General features: G+C 48.9%; 1 protein-coding gene across 2 annotated transcripts in view; it reads left to right on the plus strand.

Moving 5' to 3' along the window:
* The first annotated feature begins 850 nt into the window (after positions 1-850).
* ALDH9A1 (aldehyde dehydrogenase 9 family member A1) overlaps positions 851-25,409 on the plus strand; it is a 177,848-nt gene continuing 153,289 nt past the window's right edge. The window contains exon 1 of one of the 2 annotated variants that reach the window (XM_069737123.1): positions 851-982. The gene's annotated coding sequence lies outside the window, so the exon portion shown is untranslated. Of the gene's footprint in view, positions 1,031-25,409 lie in introns of both variants that reach the window. The other variant, XM_069737124.1, reaches the window with a different exon arrangement.

Consider the following 25,409-nt stretch of genomic DNA (forward strand, 5'->3'; position numbering starts at 1 on the left):
TTGGGTAAATATTGTTCAGGACTTTGATCTGGTCATTTTGAGTACTTGTGGTCCAAGGTACCTGTTTTCAAATTGAACTTAGGTACGATTAAGTGCGTTTGTTTATTCGCGACATAAGCGATTTACGTGAATAACTTCTGAACTACACGTAGAGTTGATAATTTTTTTGACAAATATTATTCAGGACATTGATCTGGTCATTTTGAGTAGTAGTGGTCAAGGGTACATCTTTTCAAATTGAATTTACGTACGATTGAGTGCGTTTGATTATGCGCGACATAAATAAGCGATTTATGTGAATAACCCAGGACCACAAGTAGTCAAAATAAACGTCTCAAAGTCCTGATCAAAATTTTACCCAAACAATATCCACTCTATGTATAATTCACCATGCATGGAAAATGGAATAGCTAACTAATATCTAATAGCTAACTGCCATACATGAAAATCGAATAACTAACTAATATCTATAATAGCTAACTGCAGACTAACTTGAATCCGGTCCATCAGGGCACCGTAGTGATGTGTCGTTCCTGAACGAGCCGACACAAAGAGCCGGCTCTCTGCTGTGAACGAAAGCAGTCGGCTCTGCAGCGCGAGTGAGCCGAGTGTTTTTTTTTTTTTCTTTCTTGGCTGGCAGCACAGGACTCCCCCCGCCGCCTCCATCAGAGCACAGGACCCCCTCCCCCCGCCGCCTCCATCAGGGCACAGGACCCCCTCCCCCCGCCGCCTCAATCAGCGCACAGGACCCCCTCCCCCCGCCGCCTCCATCAGGGCACAGGACTCCCCCCGCCGCCTCAATCAGCGCACAGGACCCCCTCCCCCCGCCGCCTCCATCAGAGCACAGGACCCCCTCCCCCCGCCGCCTCCATCAGGGCACAGGACCCCCTCCCCCCGCCGCCTCCATCAGAGCGCAGGACCCCCTCCCCCAGTCCAGAGGGGCGTAGGCGCGGGGCGGCGCACACAGTCAGCCTCAGTGGACGTAAGTACAGAGGTGAACGGAGCACTGAACGCACATAGGGAGCCAGCGGTAGGTTTCACCCCGATGCGTCTTTGTCGTATGTTGCAGGATCAGTTAGTGCGCGGCCCAGGAGCGCAGAGCAATAGATCGCTTCTCTGAGCTTGTGCTTGTCAACGGCGCTGATGACAAAAGTTCTGTGCGAGGGAAGTGGAAAGTGCAGCTCCATAGCCTGGAACTGGGACATAGCAGGAGGTGCAGCCCCATAGCCTGGAACTGGGACATAGCAGGAGGTGCAGCCCCATAGCCTGGAACTGGGACATAGCAGGAGGTGCAGCCCCATAGCCAGGAACTGGGACATAGCAGGAGGTGCAGCCCCATAGCCAGGAACTGGGACATAGCAGGAGGTGCAGCCCCATAGCCAGGAACTGGGACATAGCAGGAGGTGCAGCCGTATAGCCGGGAACTGGGACATAGCAGGAGGTGCAGCCGTATAGCCAGGAACTGGGACATAGCAGGAGGTGCAGCCGTATAGCCGGGAACTGGGACATAGCAGGAGGTGCAGCCGCATAGCCAGGAACTGGGACATAGCAGGAGGTGCAGCCGTATAGCCGGGAACTGGGACATAGCAGGAGGTGCAGCCGTATAGCCGGGAACTGGGACATAGCAGGAGGTGCAGCCGTATAGCCTGGAACTGGGACATAGCAGGAGGTGCAGCCCCATAGCCTGGAACTGGGACATAGCAGGAGGTGCAGCCGTATAGCCGGGAACTGGGACATAGCAGGAGGTGCAGCCCCATAGCCGGGAACTGGGACATAGCAGGAGGTGCAGCCGTATAGCCGGGAACTGGGACATAGCAGGAGGTGCAGCCGTATAGCCAGGAACTGGGACATAGCAGGAGGTGCAGCCCCATAGCCTGGAACTGGGACATAGCAGGAGGTGCAGCCCCATAGCCGGGAACTGGGACATAGCAGGAGGTGCAGCCGCATAGCCAGGAACTGGGACATAGCAGGAGGTGCAGCCGTATAGCCGGGAACTGGGACATAGCAGGAGGTGCAGCCGTATAGCCAGGAACTGGGACATAGCAGGAGGTGCAGCCCCATAGCCGGGAACTGGGACATAGCAGGAGGTGCAGCCGCATAGCCAGGAACTGGGACATAGCAGGAGGTGCAGCCGTATAGCCGGGAACTGGGACATAGCAGGAGGTGCAGCCGTATAGCCTGGAACTGGGACATAGCAGGAGGTGCAGCCGCATAGCCAGGAACTGGGACATAGCAGGAGGTGCAGCCGTATAGCCAGGAACTGGGACATAGCAGGAGGTGCAGCCGTATAGCCGGGAACTGGGACATAGCAGGAGGTGCAGCCGTATAGCCTGGAACTGGGACATAGCAGGAGGTGCAGCCCCATAGCCTGGAACTGGGACATAGCAGGAGGTGCAGCCGTATAGCCGGGAACTGGGACATAGCAGGAGGTGCAGCCGTATAGCCAGGAACTGGGACATAGCAGGAGGTGCAGCCCCATAGCCTGGAACTGGGACATAGCAGGAGGTGCAGCCGCATAGCCAGGAACTGGGACATAGCAGGAGGTGCAGCCGTATAGCCGGGAACTGGGACATAGCAGGAGGTGCAGCCGTATAGCCGGGAACTGGGACATAGCAGGAGGTGCAGCCCCATAGCCTGGAACTGGGACATAGCAGGAGGTGCAGCCGCATAGCCAGGAACTGGGACATAGCAGGAGGTGCAGCCGTATAGCCAGGAACTGGGACATAGCAGGAGGTGCAGCCGTATAGCCGGGAACTGGGACATAGCAGGAGGTGCAGCCGTATAGCCTGGAACTGGGACATAGCAGGAGGTGCAGCCGTATAGCCGGGAACTGGGACATAGCAGGAGGTGCAGCCGTATAGCCTGGAACTGGGACATAGCAGGAGGTGCAGCCCCATAGCCTGGAACTGGGACATAGCAGGAGGTGCAGCCGTATAGCCGGGAACTGGGACATAGCAGGAGCTGCAGCCCCATAGCCTGGAACTGGGACATAGCAGGAGGTGCAGCCGTATAGCCTGGAACTGGGACATAGCAGGAGCTGCAGCCGCATAGCCTGGAACTGGGACATAGCAGGAGGTGCAGCCGCATAGCCGGGAACTGGGACATAGCAGGAGGTGCAGCCGTATAGCCTGGAACTGGGACATAGCAGGAGGTGCAGCCCCATAGCCTGGAACTGGGACATAGCAGGAGGTGCAGCCGCATAGCCTGGAACTGGGACATAGCAGGAGGTGCAGCCCCATAGCCTGGAACTGGGACATAGCAGGAGGTGCAGCCGCATAGCCGGGAACTGGGACATAGCAGGAGCTGCAGCCGTATAGCCGGGAACTGGGACATAGCAGGAGGTGCAGCCACATAGCCGGGAACTGGGACATAGCAGGAGGTGCAGCCGTATAGCCTGGAACTGGGACATAGCAGGAGCTGCAGCCACATAGCCTGGAACTGGGACATAGCAGGAGCTGCAGCCCCATAGCCTGGAACTGGGACATAGCAGGAGCTGCAGCCGTATAGCCAGGAACTGGGACATAGCAGGAGCTGCAGCCGTATAGCCTGGAACTGGGACATAGCAGGAGGTGCAGCCCCATAGCCTGGAACTGGGACATGGCAGGAGCTGCAGCCGTATAGCCAGGAACTGGGACATAGCAGGAGCTGCAGCCACATAGCCGGGAACTGGGACATAGCAGGAGGTGCAGCTCCATAGCCGGGAACTGGGACATAGCAGGAGGTGCAGCCCCATAGCCTGGAACTGGGACATAGCAGGAGGTGCAGCCCCATAGCCTGGAACTGGGACATAGCAGGAGGTGCAGCACCATAGCCTGGAACTGGGACATAGCAGGAGGTGCAGCCACATAGCCGGGAACTGGGACATAGCAGGAGGTGCAGCTCCATAGCCGGGAACTGGGACATAGCAGGAGGTGCAGCCCCATAGCCTGGAACTGGGACATAGCAGGAGCTGCAGCCGTATAGCCGGGAACTGGGACATAGCAGGAGGTGCAGCCCCATAGCCTGGAACTGGGACATAGCAGGAGCTGCAGCCGTATAGCCAGGAACTGGGACATAGCAGGAGGTGCAGCCGTATAGCCAGGAACTGGGACATAGCAGGAGGTGCATCTCCATAGCCGGGAACTGGGACATAGCAGGAGCTGCAGCCGTATAGCCTGGAACTGGGACATAGCAGGAGGTGCAGCCCCATAGCCTGGAACTGGGACATAGCAGGAGCTGCAGCCGTATAGCCAGGAACTGGGACATAGCAGGAGCTGCAGCCCCATAGCCTGGAACTGGGACATAGCAGGAGGTGCAGCCCCATAGCCTGGAACTGGGACATAGCAGGAGGTGCAGCCGTATAGCCAGGAACTGGGACATAGCAGGAGCTGCAGCCACATAGCCGGGAACTGGGACATAGCAGGAGCTGCAGCCCGATAGCCTGGAACTGGGACATAGCAGGAGGTGCAGCCACATAGCCGGGAACTGGGACATAGCAGGAGCTGCAGCCGCATAGCCGGGAACTGGGACATAGCAGGAGCTGCAGCCGTATAGCCGGGAACTGGGACATAGCAGGAGCTGCAGCCGCATAGCCAGGAACTGGGACATAGCAGGAGGTGCAGCCACATAGCCGGGAACTGGGACATAGCAGGAGCTGCAGCCGCATAGCCGGGAACTGGGACATAGCAGGAGCTGCAGCCGCATAGCCGGGAACTGGGACATAGCAGGAGGCGCAGCCCCATAGCCGGGAACTGGGACATAGCAGGAGCAGCAGCCCCATAGCCGGGAACTGGGACATAGCAGGAGGTGCAGCCACATAGCCGGGAACTGGGACATAGCAGGAGCTGCAGCCGCGTAGCCGGGAACTGGGACATAGCAGGAGCTGCAGCTCCATAGCCGGGAACTGGGACATAGCAGGAGCTGCAGCTCCAAAGCCGGGAACTGGGACATAGCAGGAGGTGCAGCCCCATAGCCGGGAACTGGGACATAGCAGGAGGTGCAGCTGCATAGCCGGGAACTGTGACATAGCAGGAGGTGCAGCCCCATAGCCGGGAACTGGGACATAGCAGGAGCTGCAGCTCCATAGCCGGGAACTGGGACATAGCAGGAGGTGCAGCCCCATAGCCGGGAACTGGGACATAGCAGGAGGTGCAGCCGCATAGGCGGGAACTGTGACATAGCAGGAGGTGCAGCCCCATAGCCGGGAACTGGGACATAGCAGGAGCTGCAGCTACATAGCCGGGAACTGGGACATAGCAGGAGGCGCAGCCCCATAGCCGGGAACTGGGACATAGCAGGAGCTGCAGCCGCATAGCCGGGAACTGGGACATAGCAGGAGGTGCAGCCGTATAGCCGGGAACTGGGACATAGCAGGAGGTGCAGCCGTATAGCCGGAAACTGGGACATAGCAGGAGGTGCAGCCCCATAGCCGGGAACTGGGACATAGCAGGAGGTGCAGCCCCATAGCCGGGAACTGAGACATGTTACATAGCAGGAGGTGCAGCCACATAGCCGGGAACTGGGACATAGCAGGAGGTGCAGCCACATAGCCGGGAACTGGGACATAGCAGGAGGTGCAGCCGTATAGCCGGGAACTGGGACATAGCAGGACGTGCAGCCCCATAGCCGGGAACTGGGACATAGCAGGAGGTGCAGCCCCATAGCCGGGAACTGGGACATAGCAGGAGGTGCAGCCGTATAGCCGGGAACCGGGACATAGCAGAAGATGCAGCTCCATAGCTCGGGTACTGAGACACGTTACATAGCAGAAGGTGCAGCTCCATAGCTCGGGTACTGAGACACGTTACATAGCAGAAGGTGCAGCTCCATAGCTCGGGTACTGAGACACGTTACATAGCAGGAGGTGCAGCTCCATAACCCGGGTACTGAGACACGTTACATAGCAGGAGGTGCAGCTCCATAGCCGGGTACTGAGACACGTTACATAGCAGGAGGTGCAGCTCCATAGCCGGGTACTGAGACACTTTACATGGCAGGAGGTGCAGCTCCATAGCCCGGGTACTGAGACACGTTACATAGCAGGAGGTGCAGCTCCATAGCCCGGGTACTGAGACACGTTACATAGCAGGAGGTGCAGCTCCATAGCCCGGGTACTGAGACACGTTACATAGCAGGAGGTGCAGCTCCATAGCCCGGGTACTGAGACACGTTACATAGCAGGAGGTGCAGCTCCATAGCCCGGGTACTGAGACACGTTACATAGCAGAAGGTGCAGCTCCATAACCCGGGTACTGAGACACGTTACATAGCAGAAGGTGCAGCTCCATAACCCGGGTACTGAGACACGTTACATGGCAGGAGGTGCAGCTCCATAGCCCGGGTACTGAGACATGTTACATAGCAGTTGGTGCAGCCCCATAGCCCGGGTACTGAGACACGTTACATAGCAGAAGGTGCAGCCCCATAGCCCGGGTACTGAGACACGTTACATAGCAGAAGGTGCAGCTCCATAGCTCGGGTACTGAGACACGTTACATAGCAGAAGGTGCAGCTCCATAGCTCGGGTACTGAGACACGTTACATAGCAGAAGGTGCAGCTCCATAGCTCGGGTACTGAGACACGTTACATAGCAGGAGGTGCAGCTCCATAACCCGGGTACTGAGACACGTTACATAGCAGGAGGTGCAGCTCCATAACCCGGGTACTGAGACACGTTACATAGCAGGAGGTGCAGCTCCATAGCCGGGTACTGAGACACTTTACATGGCAGGAGGTGCAGCTCCATAGCCCGGGTACTGAGACACCTTACATAGCATGAGGTGCAGCTCCATAGCCCGGGTACTGAGACACGTTACATGGCATGAGGTGCAGCTCCATAGCCCGGGTACTGAGACACGTTACATGGCAGGAGGTGGAGCTCCATAGCCCGGGTACTGAGACACGTTACATGGCAGGAGGTGCAGCTCCATAGCCCGGGTACTGAGACACGTTACATACCAGGAGGGGCAGCTCCATAGCCCGGGTACTGAGACACTTTACATAGCAGGAGGTGCAGCTCCATAGCCCGGGTACTGAGACACTTTACATAGCAGGAGGTGCAGCTCCATAGCCCGGGTACTGAGACACGTTACATGGCAGGAGGTGCAGCTCCATAGCCCGGGTACTGAGACACTTTACATGGCAGGAGGTGCAGCTCCATAGCCCGGGTACTGAGACACGTTACATAGCAGTTGAGAAACTTTATGGGACAAACCCACATGTCAAAACCGTAGATCCTGATCAATTGTCAGCGTTGTGTGTACTAAGACTAGGACTAATTACACTCCATCATTATACTTAGATAGGGATAAACTCAGAACAAAATGATACTAGGGTTCATATTAAATTGAAAATTACAAAACTTTATTGATTAAAATACAAATACCGTAATTTAGGTGAAAAAAGGAGGGAATGAGTCACAGATCTAACATGCATAATAATGCACCGCAAAAGTATGGACACGCAAGGGAGTAGAAAGCATGGAAGTGAGTATCAATTTTTCCCTCACTGAGAGCACGCAATGTTCAACCACTCATATATCCAATAACAATGGGGATTTTTAACTATCTTACCTCTCCTGCACCCTATGGAATCATCTAATTAATCATAAAAGTAGGAAGAACATGTAATCATTTACCCGTAGTCAAAAGGCAGTAAAGGGCACAGTCCACACCTCTATCCCTGCGCGTCCCCCCCTGCAGACTCGCAGGGATAGTGGTGTGGACTGTGCCCTTTACTGCCTTTTGACTACGGGCACTGAGACACTTTACATAGCAGGAGGTGCAGCCTTATAGCCTGGGCATTGAGAAACTTTAAATGGCAGGAGGTGCAGCCCCCATAGCTCAGGCACTGAGACACTTTACAGGAGGTGCAGCTTTATAGCCTGGGCATTGAGACACTTTACATGGCAGGTGGTGCAGCCCCATAACCCGGGCACTGAGACACTTTAGGCTACGTTCACACTAGCGTTGTGCGCCGCTGCGTCGGCGACGCAACGCACGCAAAAACGCAGCAAAACGCACGCAAAAACGCTGCGTTTTGCGACGCATGCGTCAGTTTTTGCCGAAATTTGGACGCAAGAAAAATGCAACTTGTTGCGTTTTCTTGGTCCGACGCTAGCGGCAAAATACGCATGTGTCGCACAACGCAACAAAAAAAAAAAACGCATGCGTCCCCCATGTTAAATATAGGGACGCATGCGTCGCCGCTGCGTCGCCCGACGCAAACTAGCATAACGCTAGTGTGAACGTTACCTTACATAGCAGGAGGTGCAGCTCCCATAGCTCAGGCACTGAGACACTTTACATGGCAGGAGGTGCAGCCTTATAGCCTGGGCATTGAGACCCTTTACATGGCAGGTGGTGCAGCTCCATAGCCCGGGTACTGAGACACTTTACATAGCAGGAGGTCTAGTTCCATAGCCCGGGTACTGAGACACGTTACATGGCAGGAGGTGCAGCTCCATTGCCAGGGTACTGAGACACTTTACATGGCAGGAGGTGCAGCCTTATAGCCCGGGCATTGAGACACTTTACATGGCAGGAGGTGCAGCCCCATAGCCCGGGTACTGAGACAGTTTACATGGCAGGAAGTGCAGCTCCATAGCCCGGGTACTGAGACATGTTACATGGCAGGAGGTGCAGCTCCATAGCTCGGGCATTGAGACAATTTACATGGCAGGAGGTGCAGCCCCATAGCCCGGGTACTGAGACAGTTTACATGGCAGGAGGTGCAGCTCCATAGCCCGGGTACTGAGACATGTTACATGGCAGGAGGTGCAGCTCCATAGCCCGGGTACTGAGACATGTTACATGGCAGGAGGTGCAGCCCCATAGCCCGGGTACTGAGACCCTTTACATGGCAGGAGGTGCAGCCCCATAGCCCGGGTACTGAGACACTTTACATGGCAGGAGGTGCAGCCTTATAGCCCGGGTACTGAGACACGTTACATAGCAGTTGGTGCAGCCCCATAGCCCGGGTACTGAGACATGTTACATGGCAGGAGGTGCAGCTCCATAGCCCGGGTACTGAGACATGTTACATGGCAGGAAGTGCAGCTCCATAGCCCGGGTACTGAGACACGTTACATGGCAGGAGGTGCAGCTCCATAGCCCGGATACTGAGACACTTTACATGGCAGGAGGTGCAGCTCCATAGCCCGGTTACTGAGACATGTTACATGGCAGGAGGTGCAGCTCCATAGCCCGGATACTGAGACCCTTTACATGGCAGGTGGTGCAGCTCCATAGCCCGGGTACTGAGACACTTTACATGGCAGGAGGTGCAGCCCCATAGCCCGGATACTGAGACACATTACATGGCAGGAGGTGCAGCTCCATAGCCCGGGTACTGAGACATGTTACATGGCAGGAGGTGCAGCTCCATTGCCCGGGTACTGAGACACTTTACATGGCATGAGGTGCAGCCCCATAGCCCGGGTACTGAGACCCTTTACATGGCAGGAGGTGCAGCTCCATAGCCCGGGTACTGAGACATGTTACATGGCAGGAGGTGCAGCTCCATAGCCCGGGTACTGAGACATGTTACATGGCAGGAGGTGCAGCTCCATAGCCCGGGTACTGAGACACGTTGCATGGCAGGAGGTGCAGCCCCATAGCCCGGATACTGAGACACATTACATGGCAGGAGGTGCAGCTTCATAGCCCGGGTACTGAGACATGTTACATGGCAGGAGGTGCAGCCCCATAGCCCGGGTACTGAGACACTTTACATGGCAGGAGGTGCAGCCCCATAGCCCGGGTACTGAGACACTTTACATGGCAGGAGGTGCAGCTCCATTGCCCGGGTACTGAGACACTTTACATGGCAGGAGGTGCAGCCGCATTGCCTGGGCCCTGCTTGACACTGTGAGTGTTGGAAGATGGCTCTGATCTCGTCCTCTGCTGTTTGTACTGTGCTCTAGGAGCCTTTGTCGCTACCTTTGTGGCCGTGTGATCAGGTTGTAGTTTCTTTGTGTCAGATAAAATAGTTATTCTGCCATAAACTGAAATCACAGCTAGGACAAAGTGCCTTGCAATAGTATTCGGCCCCCTGGAACTTTTCAACCTTTTCCCACATATCATGCTTCAAACATAAAGATACCAAATGTAAATTTTTGGTGAAGAATCAACAACAACAATTGTGAAGTTGAGCAAAATTTATTGGTTATTTTAAATTTTCGTGGAAATTTAAAAACTGAAAAGTGGGGCGTGCAATATTTTTCTGCCCCTTTAACTTAATACTTTGTTGCGCCAACTTTTGCTGCGATTACAGCTGCATGTCGCTTGGAGTATGTCTATCAGTTTTGTACATTGAGAGACTGAAATTCTTGCCCATTCTTCCTTGGCAAACAGCTCGAGCTCAGTGAGGTTTGTTGGAGATCGTTTGTGAACAGGAGTTTTCAGCTCTTTCCACAGATTCTCGATTGGATTGCGGTCTGGACTTTGACTTGGCCATTCGAACACCTAAATACTTTTATTTGTGAACCATTCCATTGTAGATTTTGCATAGTTTGGGATCATTGTCTTGTTGGAACACAAATCTCCGTCCCAGTCTCAGGTCTTTTGCAGAATCCAACAGATTTTCTTCAAGAATGGTCCTGTATTTGGCTCCATCCATCTTCCCATCAATTTTAACCATCTTCCCTGTCCCTGCTGAAGAAAAGCAGGCCCAAACCATGATGCTGCCACCACCATGTTTGACAGTGGGGATGGTGTGTTCAGGGTGATGAGCTGTGTTGCCTTTACGCCAAACATATCGCTTGGCATTGTTGCTAAAAAGTTCTATATTGGTTTAATCTGACAAGAGCACTTTCTTTCACATGTTTGATGTGTCTCCCAGGTGGCTTGTTGCAAACTGTAAATTACACTTTTTATGGATGTCTTTGAGAAATGGCTTTCTTCTTGCCACTCTTCTATAAAGGCCAGTTTTGTGCAGTGTACGACTGATTGTTGTCCTATAGACAGACTGTCCCACCTCATCTGTAGATCTTTGTAGTTCATCTAAAGTGATCATGGGCCTCTTGGCTGCATCTCTGATCAGTCTTCTCCTTGTTTGAGATGAGAGGGACAGCCTGGTCTTCATAGATTTGCAGTATTATGATACTCCTTCCATTTCAATATGATCACTTGCACAGTGCTCCTTGGGATGTTTAGAGATTTGGAATTCATTTTGTATCCACATCCGGCTTTAAACTTCTCCACAACAGTATCACAGACCTGCCTGTTGTGTTCCTTACATAGTTATTAAGGTTGAAGGAAGACTATAAGTCCATCTAGTTCAACCCATAGCCTAACCTAACATGCCCTAACATGTTGATCCAGAGGAAGGCAAAAAAACCCATGTGGCAGAGTAATCTCCACATTGGAGAAAAAATTCCTTCCCGACTCCACATACGGCAATCAGACTAGTTCCCTGGATCAACGCCCTATCAAGGAATCTAGTATATACAGTCATGGCCAAAAGTATTGACACCCCTGCAATTCTAGTATCAAATATTAATAGTAAAGCCACACCCTATAATGGCAATGTCTCTATGTACAGCAGAGTGCACGTCCTCACCAGGGGATCATCCCAGTAGGTAAATCCAGAAGCGCATGAAGAGAAGGACAGCACCACAGCAATTGTGAAAAAACAGCTCCCGTATTTATTCTGCCATCTGCAACGTTTCGGTCCGTGGACCTTTTTCAAGCATAGTGAAAAGACAATACAACCACCATTATATACCCTTAGGCCAAACCCATTAATTAACAAGCAACCAATGGTGTGGCTCCATACACCTGGAAAAAATACATCATAGTGCAACATACATATACACATATAAAAACAGTCCCACATTTCCAGCCCCCTATATATACTAGCTGCTAACATAGTCCAACTACCTCTGATCGCTCGCCGCTATTATATCACACTCATAAATCCCCTATAAGTCCTTAACCCCTTAGCGACCGCCGATACGCCTTTTAACGGCGGCCGCTAAGGGTACTTAAACCACAGCGCCGTTAATTAACGGCGCTGTGGAAAAAGTCCATAGCGCCCCCCAGAGGCCGATTTTCTCCGGGGTCTCGGCTGCCGAGGGTAGTCGAGACCCCAGAGAACATGATTCGGGGGGTTTTTAACCCACCCCGCATTTGCGATCACCGGTAATTAACCGTTTACCGGCGATCGCAAAAAAAAAAAAAAAAAAAGCGATCTCTTTTTAATTTCTCTGTCCTCCGATGTGATCGCACATCGGAGGACAGAGAAAAGGGGTCCCAGGTGGCCCCCCAATACTCACCTAGCTCCCCCGATGCTCCTCGTGTCTCCCGGTGGGCGCCGCCATCTTCAAAATGGCGGGCGCATACGCAGTGCGCCCGCCGGCCGGCACCGATCGGTATTACCGACCCCTGTTTTGCGATCGCCGGTAATTAACTGTTTACCGGCGACCGCAAAAAAAAAAAAAAAAAAGTAAAGTGTAATTCTCTGTCCTCTGATGTGATCGCACATCAGAGGACAGAGAAATAGGGGGATTCGGGGAACCTAGCATACTCACCTAGGTCCCTGGATCCTCTTGCTGCTCCTCCTGGCCGCCGGCAGCAGAACATGGCGGACGCATGCCCAGTGCGCCCGCCATCTGTCTCCATCTGCCGGCCGGCAGGAGAACAGCAGTTGGGGCTAAAATTAGGGTTAGGGGTAGGGTTAGGTGTAGGGTTAGGGGTAGGGTTAGGGTTAGGTTAGGGGTAGGGTTAGGGTTAGGTTAGGGTTAGGTTAGGGGTAGGGTTAGGGGTAGGATTAGGTTAGGGGTAGGGTTAGGGTTAGGTTAGGGGTAGGGTTAGGGGTAGGGCTAGGGTTAGGGCTAGGGTTGGGGCTAAATTTAGGGTTAGGGTTGGGGCTAAATTTAGGGTTAGGGTTGGGGCTAAATTTAGGGTTAGGGTTGGGGCTAAACTTAGGGTTAGGCTTCTTTCACACTTACGTCGGTACGGGGCCGTCGCAGTGCGTCGGCCCGACATACCGACGCACGTTGTGAAAATTGTGCACAACGTGGGCAGCAGCTGTAGTTTTTCAACACATCCGCTGCCCAATCTATGTCCTGGGGAGGAGGGGGCGGAGTTACGGCCACACATGCGCGGTCAGAAATGGCGGATGCGACGTACAAAAAAACGTTTCATTGACCTTTTTTTGTGCCGACGCTCCGCCAAAACACAACTGATCCAGTGCACGACGGACGCGACGTGTGGCCATCCGTCACGATCCGTCGGCAATACAAGTCTATGGGCAAAAAACGCATCCTGCGGGCACATTTGCAGGATCCGTTTCTTGTCCAAAACGACGGATTGCGACGGAATGCCAAACGACGCAAGTGTGAAAGTAGCCCTAGGGTTAGGGTTGGGGCTAAAGTTAGGGCTAGGGTTGGGGCTAAAGTTAGGGTTAGAGCTGGGATTAGGGTTAGGGTTTGGATTAGGGTTCGTATTAGGGTTAGGGTTTGGATTAGGGTTGGCATTAGGGTTACGCTTGGGATTAGGGTTAGGTTTGGGATTAGGGTTAAGGTTAGGGTTGTGATTAGGGGTGTATTGGGATTAGGGTTAGGTTTGAGGTTAGGGTTGATATTAGGATTAGGGGTGTGTTGGATTTAGGGTTTTGATTAGGGTTATGGTTAGGGTTGACATTAGGGTTGTTTTGGGGTAAGGGTTGTGATTATGGTTAGGGTTAGTGATTAGGATTATGGATGAGGTTGGGATTAGGGTTAGGGGTGTGTTGGGGTTAGGGTTGGAGCTAGAATTGGGGGGTTTCCACTGTTTAGGTACATCAGGGGGTCTCCAAATACGACAGCCAATTTTGCGCTCAAAAAGTCAAATGGTGCTCCCTCCCTTCTGAGCTCTGCCGTGCGCCCAAACAGTGGGTTACCCCCACATATGGAGCATCAGCGTACTCGGGATAAATTGGACAACAACTTCTGGGGTCCAATTTCTCTTGTTACCCTTGTGAAAATAAAAACAAGACCGCAGGACCGCGCTTAGTTACCCGATGTTTACCCTGGTTACAAGCGTTAAACTAAAAAAAAAACAAACAGCACATACTTACATCTGGTGTCCGTCACGTCCCTTGCCGTCTCTGCTTCCCGCACTCAGTGACTGCCGGCCGTAAAGTGAAAGTGAAAGCACAGCCGCTGTGCTCTGCTTTCACTTTTCGGCCGGCAGTCACAGTGCGGGAAGCAGACGGCAAGGGACCTGACGGACACCAGAATGTAAGTATGTGCTGTTTGTTTTTTTTTAGTTTAACGCTTGTAACCAGGGTAAACATCGGGTAACTAAGCGCGGTCCTGCGCTTAATTACCCGATGTTTACCCTGGTTACAAGCGAACGCATCGCTGGATCGCATCGCTAGATCGGTGTCACACACACCGATCTAGCGATGACAGCGGGAGATCCAGCGATGAAAGAAAGTTCCAAACGATCTGTTACGACGTACGATTCTCAGCAGGATCCCTGATCGCTGCTGCGTGTCAGACACAGCGATATCGTAACGATATCGCTGGAACGTCACGAATCGTACCGTCGTAGCGATCGAAATGGTATAGTGTGACGGTACCCTTACTCATGGAAGTGCCTAGGTACTGGAAGGTCAATCAAATTTGTTCTAATAGTACTTTTATGCTTTGAAATTCTCGCTTTGACCTCCATTGTAGTCTCCCCTACATAGTAGAGACCACACGGGCAGCTAAGGATGTAGACCACAAAACTACTTCTGCATGTACACCGTTTCCGTATCATATACTTTTTTCCAGTGTGGGGATGATAAAAACATGCCCCTTTAATTAAGTTATTGCAGCTTGCACATCCGAGACAGGGAAAATTACCCAGGCTTAAAGTAGTCTGCAGATCCCTCCTTGAGCTGCCCACATCAGACACCACCAGCTCGTCCTTCAGATTTTTATTTCTCCTATATGAGAATAGTGGGGGCGACTGAAACTCACTCACATTGTCATGTCCCCTACCCAGAAGTGACCAGTGCCTTCGAATCACATCCGAGATCTGGCCACTCAAACCATTAAATGCTGTCACAAATGGTATCCTCTTATTAGATTCTATAGCAACCTTGGGAGTAAGGAGCTCATCTCTTCCTTTAGACTGCTTTAATTTTGAATGTATCCAGGTCCTCCTTAGGATATCCTCTCGCCAGAAATTTTTGGCATATCTCATTAAGCCTCAAATCTATAAGAGTCACTCGAGAAAATCCTCCTGACTCTTAGGAGTTGGCTCCATGGGAGGGACTCCACCATTCTCCGTGGATGTTCACTGGAAAAATGTAAAACATTATTCCTGTCTGTCTTTTTGACAAATAGGTCAGTGTATAAAAACCCTTCACTCTTATAGACGCATGTATCCAGAAATTGCATCCTGGTCTGAGAGCACTCCATCGTGAAACCCAACCCAGGGTAGATATTATTCAAAAAAAGGTGGAATTGTACGAGCTCATCATAGTCACCATCCCAAACCAGGAAGATGTCGTCGATGTAGCGCCGCCAGCCCCTAACACGGCCCCAAAACTGCGACTTGTACACATGTTTGCCCTCCAGGACAGCCATATAGATGTTAGCATACGTAGGGGCCACATTGGACCCCATGGCTGTCCCGCGGCGCTGCAGGAAGAAATCATCCCCAAAGAGAAAAAGGTTCCTCTCGAGAATGAACTCCAGCAGCGCCAGGGCGAACCGTGCACAGTCCGGGGCCATGTCGGAGCCGGCAAGCGCCACACCGACAGCAGACAACCCCCTGGCATGCTCGATGGAAGTGTATAAAGATGTAACATCAAATGACACCAACCATGTGGTATCCCCGACCTGCACACCCTCCAAGGACCTAATGAAATCACTAGTATCCTTCACATAGGAATGTGTAGTAACCGCAAATTTTCTCAGTAAATGATCCAAAAAGATCGCCACTTTATTACACAGAGACCCACTGCCCGACACAATCGGGCGGCCAGGGGGCCTCTGAAGATCCTTATTAATTTTTGGGAGGGTGTACAGGACGGGAACCACCGGGTGTTCAACTGTAAGATATTTGGCCAACTTAGCATCAATTAGGCCACTATTCAATGCCTCCTCAATTATTGTATCCAAATTTTGATTTAAACCTCTGGGTTGGGTTCACCTGTAGCCTCTCATAGACCTCTGTATCTTAAAGCTGCGACCTTATCTCATCCAAATACTGAGTCGTGTCCATCACCACCAAGGCTCCGCCTTTATTGGCTGCCTTGATGGTGATGGATTTATTACTTTTTAGAATCCCAATCTCCTTACGCTCTGCATATGTTAAATTCGAGCGACTCGATCTCTTCCCCTTTTGTTTCAATTTAGCCAAATCAGCCTTTACTAATTTACAAAAGGTCTCCACAACAGGATCCTGTGTTGGAGGCACAAAATCACTTTTACATTTTTCCAGTGAACATCCACGGAGAATGGTGGAGTCCCTCCCATGGAGCCAACTCCTAAGGGTACCGTCACACAGTGCAATTTTCATCGCTACGACGGTACGATCCGTAACGCTCCAGCTTCGTAACAATATCGCTCCAGCGTCGTAGACTGCTGTCACACTTTGCAATCTACGACGCTGGAGCGATAATTTCATGACGTATGTGCGATGTAGAAGCCGTTGGTTACTATGCACACATCGTATACGATATATGTTACACCATGCAATCATGCCGCCACAGCGGGACACTAGACGACGAAAGAAAGTTTCAAACGATCTGCTACGACGTACGATTCTCAGCGGGGTCCCTGATCGCAGGAGCGTGTCAGACACTGCGATCTCGTAACTATATCGCTCGAACGTCACGAATCGTGCCGTCGTAGCGATCAAAATTGCACTGTGTGACGGTACCCTAAGAGTCAGGAGGATTGTCTCGAGTGACTCTTATAGATTTGAGGCTTAATGAGATGTGCCAAAAATTTCTGGCGAGAGGATATCCTAAGGAGGACCTGGATACATTCAAAATTAAAGCATTGTCTAAAGGAAGAGATGAGCTCCTTACTCCCAAGGTTGCTATAGAATCTAATAAGAGGATACCATTTGTGACAGCATTTAATGGTTTGAGTGGCCAGATCTCGGATGTGATTCGAAGGCACTGGTCACTTCTGGGTAGGGGACATGACAATGTGAGTGAGTTTCAGTCGCCCCCACTATTCTCATATAGGAGAAATAGAAATCTGAAGGACGAGCTGGTGGTGTCTGATGTGGGCAGCTCAAGGAGGGATCTGCAGACTACTTTAAGCCGTCCGAGCCTGGGTAATTTTCCCTGTCTCGGATGTGCAAGCTGCAATAACTTAATTAAAGGGGCATGTTTTTATCATCCCCACACTGGAAAAAAGTATATGATACGGAAACGGTATACATGCAGAAGTAGTTTTGTGGTCTACATCCTTAGCTGCCCGTGTGGTCTCTACTATGTAGCGGAGACCACAATGGAGGTCAAAGCGAGAATTTCAAAGCATAAAAGTACTATTAGAACAAATTTGATTGACCTTCCAGTACCTAGGCACTTCCATGAGTTCGGGCACTCGGTTAATCAGCTAAGATACCGAGTCATAGATGATGTACCTATGCCAAGACGGGGTGGCGATCGGGTTTCCCTTCTGAAGAGAAAAGAATTGAAATGGATCTATGAGCTTGATACTCTTTCTCCAAAAGGCTTAAATATTGATTATCAACAAAGTTGTCTCCTGTAAGGTCCTTTTGGGCCTTTGTGGTATCTTATCGGTGTATTATTGTTTTTAATTCTATTATATACTGTTTATTTTTGTTAGGGGTGGTCTCATTAACAGTTGCCTTTTAGATCTGTCCTATATATACAAATGTAGCCTCTTGATCAATTTGATCTGAATAGAATGTGGCTGTTCGCCTGATATCTACCTTAATCCGTTTTTTATAAATTGTAATTTATTTTTTTTTCCCCCTTTTTCTGCTTGGATGTATTTTTTCCAGGATAAAAAAATATGTCTATGGAGTTAATGTACCTGCTCTCGTCAGATCGCAAATGCTAAGCAGCTTGAGGCTGGGCAAGTACTGGGAATCCCTGGTACCAAAGGTGTTTGTGATCTATGCATGTCCTTGCAAGGAGTTTGATACGGACTGAGTTTAGGTTATCATGATGGTTGTTTTTTTCTGTATATGTCGTCTCTCATTACAGGCCCAAATGAAAAGATGTAAATATTTAAAATGACGGATCACATAATATAGGAATAGTCGATATTGGGGATAAATATATAAGGTGTCCAGTGGAGAAATGTTATATTGTATACTGTTGTATACTATGGACCTGGAGTGGAAAAAATACTATACCTAGTTATGAGCCTGGATGTACTTTTGCGCGCTGATTGTAGCGCAATGTGACCGCTCACTGGAGCCATCTATCATGAAGAAGTCTATGGAGCATTACTGTGTCAGGTGCAGTTGCCGATTAAATAGATTCAGTGTGCTGACTATGCTGGATTCCGTCATTATAGCGCTATGGGACCGCTCACTGGAGCCATCTGTCATGAAGAGATCTATGGAGAATTCCTCTGTCATGCGCAGTTGCCGACTATATGGACTCAGTGTGCTGATTGTGCTGGAGTCCGGGACTGCGACATGCGCATATGAGCTACGGACAGGGATAATGTCACGGACATGCGCAATACAATGTGCACCATTGGACAAGAGTGGGCGGTGTTTGTTTACTACTGACATGTGGACCAGCAGCCTATGAACTAGCGCGGTGAAGAGCGCTGCATGCTGGGCATATGTCGATCACATGATCTAAGATTTAGGAGCTGATTGCCCTAGCAGTACCCGGATTGGTCATGGCCCACAATGCCATGACAATCGTGGATGCAGTACCCGGATTGGTGCGAGTGATATTTGTTTACATTGTGGACTTTAAGGACTTATAGGGGATTTATGAGTGTGATATAATAGCGGCGAGCGATCAGAGGTAGTTGGACTATGTTAGCGGCTAGTATATATAGGGGGCTGGAAATGTGGGACTGTTTTTATATGTGTATATGTATGTTGCACTATGATGTATTTTTTCCAGGTGTATGGAGCCACACCATTGGTTGCTTGTTAATTAATGGGTTTGGCCTAAGGGTATATAATGGTGGTTGTATTGTCTTTTCACTATGCTTGAAAAAGGTCCACGGACCGAAACGTTGCAGATGGCAGAATAAATATGGGAGCTGTTTTTCACAATTGCTGTGGTGCTGTCCTTCTATTCATGCACCCCTGCAATTCTGTCAGATAATACTCAGTTTCTTCCTGAAAATGATTGCAATCACAAATTCTTTGGTATTATTATCTTCATTTAATTTGTCTTAAATGAAAAAACACAAAAGAGAATGAAGCAAAAAGAAAAACATTGATCATTTCACACAAAACTCCAAAAATGGGCCAGACAAAAGTATTGGCACCCTCAGCCTAATACTTGGTTGAACAACCTTCAGCCAAAATAACTGTGACCAACTGCTTCTGGTAACCATCAATGAGCTTCTTAGGCCGGCTTCACACTTGCGAGTTTTACGGACGTAAGAGCGCAGAAACTACGTCCGTAAAACTCGCAAAAAATACGGCACAATTTTTCTCTATGCCCCTGCTCCTATCTGTCGTATTTTACTGATCAGTATTATACGGCTTTCTACGGCCGTACAAAATCGCAGCATGCTGCGTTTGTCACCGTACTGCGCAAGAAATACGCCAATGAAAGTCTATGGAAGCGTGAAAAATACGGATTACACACGGACAAGCAGTGTGACTTGCGAGAAATACACAGCGCTGTTAGAGAGAAAAGCCGGCAATTCAGTGCGGTGTACAGTAAAATCACACTGACCGCTTCCAGTCCAATAGGTAGAATAAATGTGTACACATAGAATAGGTGTATATATATATATATATATGTCAGTGAGACACATACAGTGGGGCAAAAAAGTATTTAGTCAGTCAGCAATAGTGCAAGTTCCACCACTTAAAAAGATGAGAGGCGTCTGTAATTTACATCATAGTTAGACCTCAACTATGGGAGACAAACTGAGAAAAAAAAATCCAGAAAATCACATTGTCTGTTTTTCTAACATTTTATTTGCATATTATGGTGGAAAATAAGTATTTGGTCAGAAACAAAATTTCATCTCAATACTTTGTAATATATCCTTTGTTGGCAATGACAGAGGTCAATCGTTTTCTGTAAGTCTTCACAAGGTTGCCACACACTAGTGTTGGTATGTTGGCCCATTCCTCCATGCAGATCTCCTCTAGAGCAGTGATGTTTTTGGCTTTTCGCTTGGCAACACGGACTTTCAACTCCCTCCAAAGGTTTTCTATAGGGTTGAGATCTGGAGACTGGCTAGGCCACTCCAGGACCTTGAAATGCTTCTTACGAAGCCACTCCTTCGTTGCCCTGGCGGTGTGCTTTGGATCATTGTCATGTTGAAAGACCAGCAACGTTTCATCGTCAATGCCCTTGCTGATGGAAGGAGGTTTGCACTCAAAATCTCACGATACATGGCCCCATTCATTCTTTCATGTACCCGGATCAGTCGTCCTGGCCCCTTTGCAGAGAAACAGCCCCAAAGCATGATGTTTCCACCACCATGCTTTACAGTAGGTATGGTGTTTGATGGATGCAACTCAGTATTCTTTTTCCTCCAAACACGACAAGTTGTGTTTCTACCAAACAGTTCCAGTTTGGTTTCATCAGACCATAGGACATTCTCCCAAAACTCCTCTGGATCATCCAAATGCTCTCTAGCATACTTCAGACGGGCCCGGACATGTACTGGCTTAAGCAGTGGGACACGTCTGGCACTGCAGGATCTGAGTCCATGGTGGCGTAGTGTGTTACTTATGGTAGGCCTTGTTACATTGGTCCCAGCTCTCTGCTGTTCATTCACTAGGTCCCCCCGCGTGGTTTTGGGATTTTTGCTCACCGTTCTTGTGATCATTCTGACCCCACGGGGTGGGATTTTGCGTGGAGCCCCAGATCGAGGGAGATTATCAGTGGTCTTGTATGTCTTCCATTTTCTAATTATTGCTCCCACTGTTGATTTTTTCACTCCAAGCTGGTTGGCTATTGCAGATTTAGTCTTCCCAGCCTGGTGCAGGGCTACAATTTTGTTTCTGGTGTCCTTTGACAGCTCTTTGGTCTTCACCATAGTGGAGTTTGGAGTGAGACTGTTTGAGGGTGTGCACAGGTGTCTTTTTATACTGATAACAAGTTTAAACAGGTGCCATTACTACAGGTAATGAGTGGAGGAAAGAGGAGACTATTAAAGAAGAAGTTACAGGTCTGTGAGAACCAGAAATCTTGATTGTTTGTTTCTGACCAAATACTTATTTTCCACCATAATATGCAAATAAAATGTTAAAAAAAACAGACAATGTGATTTTCTGGATTTTTTTTTCTCAGTTTGTCTCCCATAGTTGAGGTCTACCTATGATGTAAACTACAGACGCCTCTCATATTTTTAAGTGGTGGAACTTGCACTATTGCTGACTGACTAAATACTTTTTTGCCCCACTGTATGTATATATATTAATATTTATTCCAGCGCTATACAGCTTGAAAGCCGGTAATTCAATTACCGGCTTTTTCTTTCTCCTTCCTAAACCCGACATGATTTGAGACATGGTTTACATACAGTAAACCATGTCTTCTCTCCATTTTTTTTGCAGATTCCACACTACTAATGTCAGTAGTGTGTATCTGCAAAATTTGGCCGTTCTATCTACTAAATTAAAGGGTTAAATGGCGGAAAAAATTGGCGTCGGCTCCCACACAATTTTCTCCGCCAGAGTAGTAAAGCCAGTGACTGAGGGCAGATATTAATAGCCTGGAGAGGGTCCATGGTTATTGGCCCCCCCCCTGGCTAAAAACACCTGCCCCCAGCCACCCCAGAAAAGGCACATCTGGAAGATGCGCCTATTCTGGCACTTGGCCACTCTCTTCCCATTCCCGTGTAGCGGTGGGATATGGGGTAATGAAGGGTTAATGCCACCTTGCTATTGTAAGGTGACATTAAGCCTAATTAATAATGGAGAGGCGTCAATTATGACACCTATCCATTATTAATCCAATACTAGGAAAGGGTTAAATAAAACACAAACACATTATTAAAAATTAATTTAATGAAATAAAAACAATGGTTGTTGGAGTATTTTATTCTACAGTCACTGAAGACCCTCGTTCTGTCAAAGAAAAAACATAATAAACCAACAATATACTTACCTTCTGCAGATCTGTAAAGTCCAACGATGTAAATCCTTCTGAAGGGGTTAAAACATTTTGCAGCAAGGAGTTCCGCTAATGCAGGCTGCTCCTTGCTGCAAAACCCCGGGGAATGAAGCTAAATATAGGTCAATGATCTATATTTAGCTTCATTTGCAGTGAGGCGCCCTCTGCTGGCTGTTCATAGATCGTGGGAACTTACCTAGAAAGCCTGGGAGCTTTCTAGGAAAGTTCCCACGATCTAGGAACAGCCAGCAGAGGGCGCCTCACCGCAAATGAAGCTAAATATAGGTAATTGACCTACTTTACCTTCATTTTCCGGGGTTTTTGCAGCCATGAGCATCATTGCATTAGCAAAGCTCGTGGCTGCAAAATATTTTAACCCCTTCAGATGGATTTACATCGTTGGACGTTACAGATCTGCAGAGGGTAAGGATATTGTTGGTTTATTATGTTTTTTTACTTACAGAACGAGGGTCTTCAGTGACTGGATTGGGCGTAGAATAAAATACTCCAACAACCATTGTTTTTCATTAAATTAATTTTTAATAATGTGTTTGTGTTTTATTTAACCCTTTCCTAGTATTGGATTAATAATGGATAGGTGTCATAATTGACACCTCTCCATTATTAATTAGGCTTAATGTCACCTTACAATAGCAAGGTGGCATTAAGCCTTCATTACCCCATATCCCACCGCTACACGGGAATGGGAAGAGAGTGGCCAAGTTCCAGAATAGGCGCATCTTCCAGATGTGCCTTTTCTGGGGTGGCTGGGGGCAGGTGTTTTTAGCCAGGGGGGGGCCAATAACCATGGACCCTCTCCAGGCTATTAATATCTGCCCTCAGTCACTGGCTTTACTACTCTGGTGGAGAAAATTGTGCGGGAGCCCACGCCAATTTTTTCCGCCATTTAACCCTTTAATTTAGTAGATAGAACGGCCAAATTTTGCATAGACACACTACTGACATTAGTAGTGTGGAATCTGCAAAAAAACTGGAGAGAAGACATGGTTTACTGTATGTAAACCATGTCTCAAATCATGTCGGGTTTTAGGAAGGAGAAAGAAAAAGCCGGTAATTGAATTACCGGCTTTCAAGCTGTATAGCGCTGGATGAAATATTAATATATACATATATGTGTCTACTGATATATATATATATATATATATATATATATATATATATATATATATATATATAATTTTTTTTTTCTTTTTGGGACACATGGATCACTTCTATAGCGGTATGTTGGTTTTGCAAGCCTGCGAGAAAACCACGCAGTACGGATGCTATACGGATTACATACGGAGGATGCCATGCGCAAAAAACGCTGACACACCCTGCCTACAGAGGAGCTACGGACCACTATTTTCGGGACTTTTCAGCGTATTACGGCCATAATATACGGACCGTATTGTTTTACGCTGTGTGTGACGCCGGCCTTACAATGCTCTGCTGGAATTTTAGACCTTTCTTCTTTGGCAAACTGCTCCAGGTCCCTGATATTTGAAGGGTGCCGTGTCCAAACTGCCATTTTTAGATCTCTCCACAGGTGTTCTATGGGATTCAGGTCTGGACTCATTGCTGGCCACCTTAGAAGTCTCCGGTGCTTTCTCTCGAACCATTTTCTAGTGCTTTTTGAAGTGTATTTTGGGTCATTATCCTGCTGGAAGACCCATGACCTCTGAGGGAGACCCAGCTTTCTCACACTGGACCCTACATTATGCTGCACAATTTGTTGGTAGTCTTCAGACTTCATAATGCCTTGCACATGGTCAAGCAGTCCAGTGCCAGAGGCAGCAAAGCAACGCCAAAACATCAGGGAACCTCCGCCATGTTTGACTGTAGGGACCGTGTTCTTTTCTTTGAATGCCTCTTTTTTTCTCCTGTAAACTCTATGTTGATGCCTTTGCCCAAAAAGCTCTACTTTTGTCTCATCTGACCAGAGAACATTCTTCCAAAACGTTTTAGGCTTTTTCAGGTAAGTTTTGGCAAACTCCAGCCTGGCTTTTTTATGTCTCGGGGTAAGAAGTGGGGTCTTCCTGGGTCTCCTACCATACAGTCCCTTTTCATTCAGACGCCGATGGATAGTACGGGTTGACACTGTTGTACCCTCGGACTGCAGGGCAGCTTGAACTTGTTTAGATGTTAGTCAAGGTTCTTTATCCAACATCCGCACAATCTTGCGTTGAAATCTCTTGTCAATTTTTCTTTTTCGTCCGCATCTAGGGAGGTTAGCCACAGTGCCTTGTTCTTTAAACTTCTTGATGACACTGCGCACGGTAGACACAGGAACATTCAGGTCTTTGGAGATGGACTTGTAGCCTTGAGATTGCTCATGCTTCCTCACAATTTGGTTTCTCAAGTCCTCAGACAGTTCTTTGGTCTTCTTTCTTTTCTCCATGTTCAATGTGGTACACACAAGGACACAGGACAGAGGTTGAGTCAACTTTAATCCATGTCAACTGGCTGCAAGTGTGATTTCGTTATTGCCAACACCTGTTAGGTGCCACAGGTAAGTTACAGGTGCTGTTAATTACACAAATTAGAGAAGCATCACATGATTTCTTTGAACAGTGCCAATACTTTTGTCCACCCAGTTTTTTTTTGTTTGGTGTGAAATTATATCCAATTTGGCTTTAGGACAATTCCTTTTGTGTTTTTTCATTTAAGGCAAATGAAGATAATAATACAAAACAATTTGTGTTTGCAATCATTTTCAGGAAGAAAATGAGTATTACCTGACAAAATTACAGGGGTGTCAATACTTTTGGCCATGACTGTATACCCTGTAACATAATACTTTTCCAGAAAGGTATCCAGTCCCCTCTTAAATTTAAGTAACGAATCACTCATTACAACATCATACGGCAGAGAGTTCCATAGTCTCACTGCTCTTACAGTAAAGAATCCGCGTCTGTTATTATGCTTAAACCTTCTTTCCTCCAGACGTAGAGGATGCCCCCTTGTCTCTGTCTCAGGTCTATGATTAAAAAGATCATCAGAAAGGTCTTTGTACTATCCCCTCATATATTTATACATTAAAATAAGATCACCCCTTAGTCTTCGTTTTTCCAAACTAAATAGCCCCAAGTGTAATAACCTATCTTGGTATTGCAGACCCCCCAGTCCTCTAATAACCTTGGTCGCTCTTCTCTGCACCCGCTCCAGTTCAGCTATGTCTTTCTTA

This window comes from Ranitomeya imitator, chromosome 8 (assembly GCF_032444005.1).
Source record: "Ranitomeya imitator isolate aRanImi1 chromosome 8, aRanImi1.pri, whole genome shotgun sequence".
Classification (NCBI taxonomy): Eukaryota; Metazoa; Chordata; class Amphibia; order Anura; family Dendrobatidae; genus Ranitomeya; species Ranitomeya imitator.